Source organism: Oncorhynchus gorbuscha, linkage group LG23 (genome assembly GCF_021184085.1).
Source record: "Oncorhynchus gorbuscha isolate QuinsamMale2020 ecotype Even-year linkage group LG23, OgorEven_v1.0, whole genome shotgun sequence".
Classification (NCBI taxonomy): domain Eukaryota; kingdom Metazoa; phylum Chordata; class Actinopteri; order Salmoniformes; family Salmonidae; genus Oncorhynchus; species Oncorhynchus gorbuscha.
In genome coordinates, this window is record NC_060195.1 from 20,982,652 (window position 1) to 20,993,158 (window position 10,507).

Below are 10,507 nucleotides of genomic sequence, written 5' to 3' on the forward strand. Positions count from 1 at the left end.
GAGGGTGCTTTGCTGCAGGAGGGACTGGTGCAATTCACAAAATAGATGGCTTCATGAGAAAGGAAAATTATGTTGAAGCAACATCTTAAGACATCAGTCAGGAAGTTAAAGCTTGTTCGCAAATGGGTCTTCCAAATGGACAATGACCCCAAGCATACTTCCAAAGTTGTGGCAAAATGGCTTAAGGACGACAAAGTCAAGGTATTGGAGTGGCCATCACAAAGCCCTGGTCTCAACCCTATAGACAATTTGTGGACAGAACTGAAAAGGTGTGTGCGAGCAAGGTGGCCTACAAAGCTGATTCAGTTACACCAGCTCTGTCAGGAGGAATGGGCCAAAATTCACCCAACTTATTGTGGGAAGCGTGTGGAAGGCAACCTGAAACACTTGACCCATGTTAAACAATTTAAAGGCAATGCTACCAAATACCAATTGAGTGTATGTAAACTTCTGACCCACTGGGAATGTGATGAAAGAAATAAAATCTGAAATAAATAATTCTCTCTACTATTATTCTGACATTTCACATTCTTAAAATAAAGTGGTGATCCTAACTGATCTAAGACAGGGAATTTTTCCCTGACTTAGGGAATTAAATTTCAGGAATTGTGAAAAACTGAGTTTAAATGTATTTGGCTGGTGTACGTAAACTTCCGACTGTATATACTGTTCAACTGTATATACAGTATATACTGTTCTATACCATCTACTGTATCTTGCCTATGCCGCACGGCCATCGCTCATCCATATATTTATATGTACATATTCTTATTCATCCCTTACATTTGTGAGTATAAGGTAGTTGTTGTGAAATTGTTTGACTTGTTAGATATTACTGCATTGTCGGAACTAGAACTATAAGCATTTCACTACTCTCGCATTAACATCTGCTAACCATGTGTATGTGACCAATAAAATTATATTTTATTTGAAAGTTTGGTGGAGGAGGAATAATAGTCTGGTTTGGGAAAAGACCCCTAGTTCCATTGAAGGGAAATCTTAATGCTTACAGCATACAATGACATTCTAGAACATTCTGTGCTTCCAACTTTGTGGCAACAGTTTGGGGAAGGCCCTTTCCTGTTTTAACATGTCAATACCCCCTTGCACAAATTGAGGTTCATACAGGAATGGTTTGTCTAGATCGGTGTGGAAGAACTTGACTGGCCTGCACAGAGCCCTGACCTCAACTCCAGTGAATGCCTTTAGGATTAATTGGAAATCCGACTGCGATCCAGGCCTAATCGCCCAACATCTGTGCCCGACCTCACTAATGCTCTTGTAGCTGAATGCAAGCAAGTCCCTACAGTAATGTTCCAACATCTAGTGGAAAGCTTTTCCAAAACAGTGGAGGCTGTTAAAGCAGCGAAGGAGGGACCAACTCCATATTAATACCCATGATTTTGGAATGAGATGTTGGATGAGCAGGTGTCCACATACTTTTGGTCATGTGGTGTACACTATGATCTTGGTTTATATGTGGTACAAGATGAGGGAGCTTTTACAATGTGTCAACGCAGGTGTGTCCCAAATTATACCCCATTCCCTATGTAGTGCACTGATTTTGACCAGAGCCCTGATCAAAATTAGTGCACTACATAGTGAATAGGGTGCCATTTGAGATGCAAAACCTGTCATCTACAAAATTCCTAAACTACTGTATCTTGAATGTGTTTGGTTAAGACAAAGATGAAACAGAGTGGCGGGAGGAATGTGCTGAGGCAGGAGAAAGGATAACGAATTTGAAAGATGACAGCTGCAATGATGCCTTAGAAGGAGAAGAAGAGGAAGATATGAATGACAGTGAAGGACTGCTTCTATTAATAAGTGAGCTGCAAAATTTAATTTCACCTTGGTTAACACATGTATCATTTTGGTATTGTATGAAGTGTTTGATTTGGTCTGTGTTGGTCCTGTAGACCTGTCTAAGGCAGACAGCCAGGCTCTGACTAACTGGCAGCAGAGAGGACGAGAATGAGGAAGATGAAGACTTCCGGCTGAGCCTGATGACGTCCAGACCTCTCTCTAAGCCAGTAAAGACTCTCTCTAAGCCAGTAACGACTCTCTCCAAGCCAGTAATGACTCTCTCCAAGCCAGTAACGACTCTCTCCAAGCCAGTAACGACTCTCCAAGCCAGTAACTACTCTCTCTGAAGCCAGTAACAACTCTCTCCAAGCCAGTAACTACTCTCTCCAAGCCAGTAACGACTCTCTCCAAGCCAGTAACGACTCTCTCCAAGCCAGTAACTACTCTCTCTAAAAGCCAGTAACTACTCTCTCCAAGCCAGTAACTACTCTCTCCAAGCCAGTAAAGACTCTCTCCAAGCCAGTAACGACTCTCTCCAAGCCAGTAACGACTCTCTCCAAGCCAGTAACTACTCTCTCTAAAAGCCAGTAACTACTCTCTCTAAAAGCTAGTAACTACTCTCTCTAAAAGCCAGTAACTACTGTCTCTAAAAGCCAGTAACTACTCTCTCTAAAAGCCAGTAACTACTCTCTCTAAAAGCCAGTAACTACTCTCTCTAAAAGCCAGTAACTACTCTCTCTAAAAGCCAGTAACTACTCTCTCTAAAAGCCAGTAACTACTCTCTCTAAAAGCCAGTAACGACTCTCTCTAAAAGCCAGTAACGACTCTCTCTAAAAGCCAGTAACGACTCTCTCTAAAAGCCAGTAACGACTCTCTCTAAAAGCCAGTAACTACTCTCTCTAAAAGCCAGTAACTACTCTCTCTAAAAGCCAGTAACGACTCTCTCTAAAAGCCAGTAACGACTCTCTCCAAGCCAGTAAAGACTCGGCTCTAGAGCTGGAGCCTACACAGGGAAATAGAGCTACCCTCCAGAAGACTTCCTCTTACTTACGTTTTGGCCTCTTACTGAGATATCCTCTTTTCCTGTTTTGTAGGAAGTGATATCCTCTTTTCCTGTGTTGTAGGAAGTGATATACTCTTTTCCTGTGTTGTAGGGAAGTGATATACTCTTTTCCTGTGTTGTAGGGAAGTGATATCCTCTTTTCCTGTGTTGTAGGGAAGTGATATACTCTTTTCCTGTGTTGTAGGGAAGTGATATACTCTTTTCCTGTGTTGTAGGGAAGTGATATACTCTTTTCCTGTGTTGTAGGGAAGTGATATACTCTTTTCCTGTGTTGTAGGGAAGTGATATACTCTTTTCCTGTGTTGTAGGGAAGTGATATACTCTTTTCCTGTGTTGTAGGGAAGTGATATCCTCTTTTCCTGTGTTGTAGGGAAGTGATATACTCTTTTCCTGTGTTGTAGGGAAGTGATATTCTCTTTTCCTGTGTTGTAGGGAAGTGATATACTCTTTTCCTGTGTTGTAGGGAAGTGATATACTCTTTTCCTGTGTTGTAGGGAAGTGATATACTCTTTTCCTGTGTTGTAGGGAAGTGATATACTCTTTTCCTGTGTTGTAGGGAAGTGATATCCTCTTTTCCTGTGTTGTAGGGAAGTGATATCCTCTTTTCCTGTGTTGTAGGGAAGTGATATCCTCTTTTCCTGTGTTGTAGGGAAGTGATATCCTCTTTTCCTGTGTTGCAGGGAAGTGATATCCTCTTTTCCTGTGTTGTAGGGAAGTGATATTCTCTTTTCCTGTGTTGTAGGGAAGTGATATACTCTTTTCCTGTGTTGTAGGGAAGTGATATACTCTTTTCCTGTGTTGTAGGGAAGTGATATACTCTTTTCCTGTGTTGTAGGAAGTGATATACTCTTTTCCTGTGTTGTAGGAAGTGATATCCTCTTTTCCTGTGTTGTAGGGAAGTGATATTCTCTTTTCCTGTGTTGTAGGGAAGTGATATCCTCTTTTCCTGTGTTGTAGGGAAGTGATATCCTCTTTTCCTGTGTTGTAGGGAAGTGATATCCTCTTTTCCTGTGTTGTAGGGAAGTGATATCCTCTTTTCCTGTGTTGTAGGGAAGTGATATCCTCTTTTCCTGTGTTGTAGGGAAGTGATATACTCTTTTCCTGTGTTGTAGGGAAGTGATATACTCTTTTCCTGTGTTGTAGGGAAGTGATATACTCTTTTCCTGTGTTGTAGGGAAGTGATATACTCTTTTCCTGTGTTGTAGGGAAGTGATATACTCTTTTCCTGTGTTGTAGGGAAGTGATATACTCTTTTCCTGTGTTGTAGGAAGTGATATCCTCTTTTCCTGTTTTGTAGGAAGTGATATCCTCTTTTCCTGTGTTGTAGGGAAGTGATATACTCTTTTCCTGTTTTGTAGGAAGTGATATACTCTTTTCCTGTGTTGTAGGGAAGTGTTGTAGGGAAGTGATATCCTCTTTTCCTGTGTTGTAGTGAAGTGATATCCTCTTTTCCTGTGTTGTAGGGAAGTGATATACTCTTTTCCTGTGTTGTAGGGAAGTGATATACTCTTTTCCTGTGTTGTAGGGAAGTGATATACTCTTTTCCTGTGTTGTAGGGAAGTGATATCCTCTTTTCCTGTGTTGTAGGGAAGTGATATCCTCTTTTCCTGTGTTGTAGGGAAGTGATATCCTCTTTTCCTGTGTTGTAGGAAGTGATATCCTCTTTTCCTGTGTTGTAGGGAAGTGATATTCTCTTTTCCTGTGTTGTAGGGAAGTGATATACTCTTTTCCTGTGTTGTAGGGAAGTGATATCCTCTTTTCCTGTGTTGTAGGGAAGTGATATCCTCTTTTCCTGTGTTGTAGGGAAGTGATATCCTCTTTTCCTGTGTTGTAGGGAAGTGATATCCTCTTTTCCTGTGTTGTAGGGAAGTGATATTCTCTTTTCCTGTGTTGTAGGGAAGTGATATTCTCTTTTCCTGTGTTGTAGGGAAGTGATATCCTCTTTTCCTGTGTTGTAGGGAAGTGATATCCTCTTTTCCTGTGTTGTAGGGAAGTGATATCCTCTTTTCCTGTGTTGTAGGGAAGTGATATCCTCTTTTCCTGTGTTGTAGGGAAGTGATATCTCTTTTCCTGTGTTGTAGGGAAGTGATATACTCTTTTCCTGTGTTGTAGGGAAGGGGAAGTGATATTCTCTTTTCCTGTGTTGTAGGGAAGTGATATCCTCTTTTCCTGTGTTGTAGGGTGATATTCTCTTTTCCTGTGTTGTAGGGAAGTATATCCTCTTTTCCTGTGTTGTAGGGAAGTGATATCCTCCCTGTGTTGTAGGGAAGTGATATCCTCTTTTCCTGTTGTTGATATCCTCTTTTCCTGTGTTGTAGGGAAGTGATATCCTCTTTTCCTGTGTTGTAGGGAAGTGATATCCTCTTTTCCTGTGTTGTAGGGAAGTGATATCCTCTTTTCCTGTGTTGTAGGGAAGTGATATACTCTTTTCCTGTGTTGTAGGGAAGTGATATACTCTTTTCCTGTGTTGTAGGGAAGTGAGTGTTGTAGGGAAGTGATATACTCTTTTCCTGTGTTGTAGGGAAGTGATATTCTCTTTTCCTGTGTTGTAGGGAAGTGATATTCTCTTTTCATGTGTTGTAGGGAAGTGATATTCTCTTTTCCTGTGTTGTAGGGAAGTGATATTCTCTTTTCCTGTGTTGTAGGGAAGTGATATCCTCTTTTCCTGTGTTGTAGGGAAGTGATATCCTCTTTTCCTGTGTTGTAGGGAAGTGATATCCTCTTTTCCTGTGTTGTAGGGAAGTGATATCCTCTTTTCCTGTGTTGTAGGGAAGTGATATACCTTTTCCTGTGTTGTAGGGAAGTGATATACTCTTTTCCTGTGTTGTAGGGAAGTGATATACTCTTTTCCTGTGTTGTAGGGAAGTGATATCCTCTTTTCCTGTGTTGTAGGGAAGTGATATACTCTTTTCCTGTGTTGTAGGGAAGTGATATACTCTTTTCCTGTGTTGTAGGGAAGTGATATACTCTTTTCCTGTGTTGTAGGGAAGTGATATACTCTTTTCCTGTGTTGTAGGGAAGTGATATCCTCTTTTCCTGTGTTGTAGGGAAGTGATATCCTCTTTTCCTGTGTTGTAGGGAAGTGATATCCTCTTTTCCTGTGTTGTAGGGAAGTGATATCCTCTTTTCCTGTGTTGTAGGGATATACTCTTTTCCTGTGTTGTGGTAGGGAAGTGATATACTCTTTTCCTGTGTTGTAGGGAAGTGATATTATCTTTTCCTGTGTTGTAGGGAAGTGATATCCTCTTTTCCTGTGTTGTAGGGAAGTGATATTCCTTTTCCTGTGTTGTAGGGAAGTGATATCCTCTTTTCCTGTGTTGTAGGGAAGTGATATCCTCTTTCCCTGTGTTGTAGGGAAGTGATATTCTCTTTTCCTGTGTTGTAGGGAAGTCATATCCTCTTTTCCTGTGTTGTAGGGAAGTCATATCCTCTTTTCCTGTGTTGTAGGGAAGTGATATTCTCTTTTCCTGTGTTGTAGGGAAGTGATATCCTCTTTTCCTGTGTTGTAGGGAAGTGATATCCTCTTTTCCTGTGTTGTAGGGAAGTGATATACTCTTTTCCTGTGTTGTAGGGAAGTGATATTCTCTTTTCCTGTGTTGTAGGGAAGTGATATCCTCTTTTCCTGTGTTGTAGGGAAGTGATATCCTCTTTTCCTGTGTTGTAGGGAAGTGATATCCTCTTTTCCTGTGTTGTAGGGAAGTGATATCCTAGAATGTGAGCCCACAGTCTCTTCACAGAGGGAAAACCATGAGACAGCAGCCTGCCTCCTCTCCTCTACCTCTCCGTTCGGAAACCATGGAACGTGGGACAGCCACAACCCCAACCTCCGCCCTACAGAGCCCTCTGACCTGCTGCATCCCAGACTCAGACTCCCCCGTCATGGTCAGCTCATAGGTGAGTTATCCTGTAGGGTGCGTCCCGAATGGCATCCTGTTCCCTATATAGTATACTACATTTGACCAGGGCCCATACTCCCTCCCTCCTGAGTTGTCAACCCCTGAGTAACCATAATGGGGTCACATGTATTAATTTATCCTTACAAGAGGGAGGGTCAGGAAATGTAAGTCAAAAGTCAGATGAGGATGTTTTTGTCAAAGTGGAAGATATACCACCGCTGCAACATTCTGAAGTTAATGAGGTATTAGCTGATGATGCAAATCACAAATAAAGTGTCAATATATTAGCAATGTGACTGACTACTGATGCAGATGGTAATTAACATCTTTGTACTTTTTTCATAAAGGAAGAGATTCAAAAAAGTGAAACTGAAGATCAGAAAATCCCTTTGTCTATGATGGAAAAAACGGTATCAACAAGAAGTCTCAAGTTTGACTCTGACGGTACAGGACAACTTCACAACAGTTGAACCAATTATTACAGAAAACAACCATTCTGAAACCTGTTAAATCTCTTCAAACTAAATAAAACTTTTCAATTACAGTAATCCCCAAGTTTGACACATTTTTGAATTTTCTTCTTCCCTTGTGAGACAAACGTAGAATGTGATATATTAAACAAACCTGGTATAGTGAAAGTAAGATACTTTCATCCATGGGAGTGTCCCTGGCCTGGAGGCATGCTGTTGTCTCATTCTTATCTTAACTTACAGCATGCATCGGCAAGGAACCTGTTTCCATATCAAAAACAAATCAATACATGATCAAATGTGAAACCTAGTGATTTTTCGGTGGTTGGCGGTTTATTAGAGATAAGGGTGGGTTTAGGACAGACTCTCCCTATATCTCTTCTGTGTCTGCTTTCACATTTACTGAAGCAATCCACTGTAATAAAGAAGAAAGAACAACTCTCTGATTACTCAACCATGTTTCTCATTCAAACACTCGGGATCAGTTTCTATGGCTACACGAATTCTGATACAGTTAGATATCTTTATCTTAACTAACCATGTTATTCTATGGTGGACTAAATGTATGTAGGCAGCATTGGGATTTAAGTTCACAACATAAGGAAACATTACTTTCCTTGTTTCCTCTGACAGCGCTTGTTTCAAATAATAATAACAATAATAATAATAACAATAACAATAATAATAACAGAGCCTGTTTCTAGTTCCCAAGGGCCAACTCTGTCTGTAGATGTTGGACTTATTACCTCTATAGGCAATCACTTGTTCAGCAGCCCAGCAACATATGTCATGTGAAGTGGGGCTAGATGGGGGAGAGGGTCCAGGATGTTTTTCAGTACCTGATAATATTCTCTGCCTGCTGTTGTATTGGGCTGGTGATTGTGAAAGCACTAAGTCAGCCTTTATGGACCTCGAGGACATACTGTCCTGAACCTCTGGTTTGAATTAAGAGCTTTTTAGGATGATATTCATCATTCCCTTAGTTATTCAGCTGTACAATTGTAGAAGAGCTGTCTCTCACTGGGCTTAGTGAATAATTTATTATTACATTTATTATTTTCCCAAAAATGTCCCCCTTAACTTTGTTTTAGTTTATAGTAGACAGAATATGTGCAGTAAAAGAGATGACTCATCCTGATTACTCAGGAAAGTGTAGTCTTGCCCATGTTTAAAAGCTATTTTATTTTTCTTTAACAAGCTTAAATATGTCATACAAAAAGCATTGACATAGCAAACATTAAATAAAACATTTTTCCTTGTGTGAAGAGAATGTGTAGGAACATACTGTTCTGACACTTGGTCTTGATGGGCGCTGAATAAGTAGACGACTGCTTCAACAGGGGGCGGCAGGTAGCCTAGTGGTTAGAGAATTGGACTAGTAACCCAAAGGCTGCCCCTGAACAAGGCAGTTAACCCACTGTACCTAGGCCGTCATTGAAAATAGGAATTTGTTCTTATGTCTAGTTAAATGAAGGTAAACATAGCAACATAAATGGTCAGACTTGTCATTTATCTGTCCATAAAACCTCTGCCTGCCTTTCTGTTGACTAACAACATAATAATTAATGGTTGCCAGAGGAGAGCGTACAGTAGCAGACAGTACAGTGTTCCAATGTTGGGCTAGTGTAGTGTATTTGATTAATTCCGTCAAAGTTTGCATACTGTCTGTATCTAGTTTGTTCACTAGATGTATCTCCATGTCTAATGATTTTCTGGTAGACCAGCTTGTTTCCAATAGTGTTCCAATTGTTTTGGCATCATCACTTATGAACACTCTTCTACTGTAGTTTTCTGGATCGACTCTGTTAATAAAAATGACTGTGCTTAGACTATAAAATGCAATTAACCTGAACAAAAGTGGAATTGGTGCTACTATGTGTTTTTACTGTACACATCATTCAGAACTGTACTGTTTCTTCACCAGACTGAAATAGACACCCCTGCTCTTTGGTCTTTGAATAATTCAAACCTCACCATCCATGAACTGCAAGTTCTGTGAGTCGGAAAAGTGGTTATCAAGAGTTGTTTGTAGGAGTAACTTGTGATGAGTTGTTTTGCTGAAATGCTTGAGGGAACACAGACTGGCTGAGATTAAATCAGTGACACAGAGACACCTCTGATTTTCCTGTTGCTTTGAACAACTGCCTTTAAAGCAATTTATTGGGGTGATAGCCTACCCCAGTCAAACTTAGTACCTTTTGAAGTGTACAGTAATGAACTGTATCTGAGGCCAAAAACCTACCACAATCCAGAAACAGAATTACTTTCACATTTATGTCTGTTCATTCAATGAGACTTGTGCTTGACAAACCTACATAGAGGAAAATAGGCTTTGGCAGAAGTTGGAACATCACATTTCACCATAACAATAACTCTTATGGAGCTAGATCATTTAGTTACCTGGTATCACTTCCTTGTTTTGTAAACCGTCTTACATTGATTCTCCAACAGCTCTGAGACAGTTTCTCTCCTAGGAATAAAGGGGATGTTATCTCTTAGCACCAAGGACTTTGTGTGTGTGCCAAATGTCACCCTATTTACTGCACTACTTTTGACCAGGGCCCTTGCAATCTAGGGAATAGGGTGCCATGTGGGATGCACTTGGATTTATGTTCCTAATAACCATAAATATTCAAACCCTTTGCTATGACACTCGAAATTGAGCTCAGGTGCATCCTGTTTCCATTGGTCATCCTTGAGATGTTTCTACAACTTGGAGTCCACCTGTGGTAAATTAAATTGATTGGACATGATTTGGAAAGGCACACACCTGTCTATATAAAGTCCCACAGTTGACAGTGCATGTCAGGGCAAAAAAAAAACAACAAAGCCATGAGGTCGAAGGAATTGTCCGTAGAGCACCGAGACAGAATTGTGTCGAGGCAGAGATCTGGGGAAGGGTACCAAAAAATGTCTGCAGCTTTGAAGGTCCCCAAGAACACAGTGGCCTCCAAGGACACATTTGAACCATCAAGACTCTTCCCCGAGCTGGCTGCCCATCCAAACTGAGCAATCGGGGGAGAAGGGATGCCAAGCGTCACGTCTGGAGGAAACCAGGCACCGATCATCACTTGGCCAATACCATCCCTACGGTGATGCATGGTGGTGGCAGCTTCATGTGGTGGAGATATTCTTCAGTGGCAGAGACTGGGAGGCTAGTCAGGATCGAGGGAAACATGAACAGAGCAAAGTACAAAGGGATCCTTGATAAAAAACCTGCTCCCGAGCACTCAGGACCTCAGACTGGCGCGAAGGTTCACCTTCCAACAGGA

General features: G+C 41.0%; 1 long non-coding RNA gene across 1 annotated transcript; it reads left to right on the forward strand.

Annotated features, from left to right (window-relative positions):
• Window positions 1–1,689: 1,689 nt before the first annotated feature.
• On the forward strand, window positions 1,690–9,031 carry LOC124011645. Its single transcript, XR_006834605.1, has 4 exons — window positions 1,690–1,827; window positions 1,920–2,033; window positions 6,565–6,763; window positions 7,113–9,031. It is a non-coding gene; the product is annotated as an uncharacterized LOC124011645 (long non-coding RNA).
• The last annotated feature ends 1,476 nt before the right edge of the window (window positions 9,032–10,507 follow it).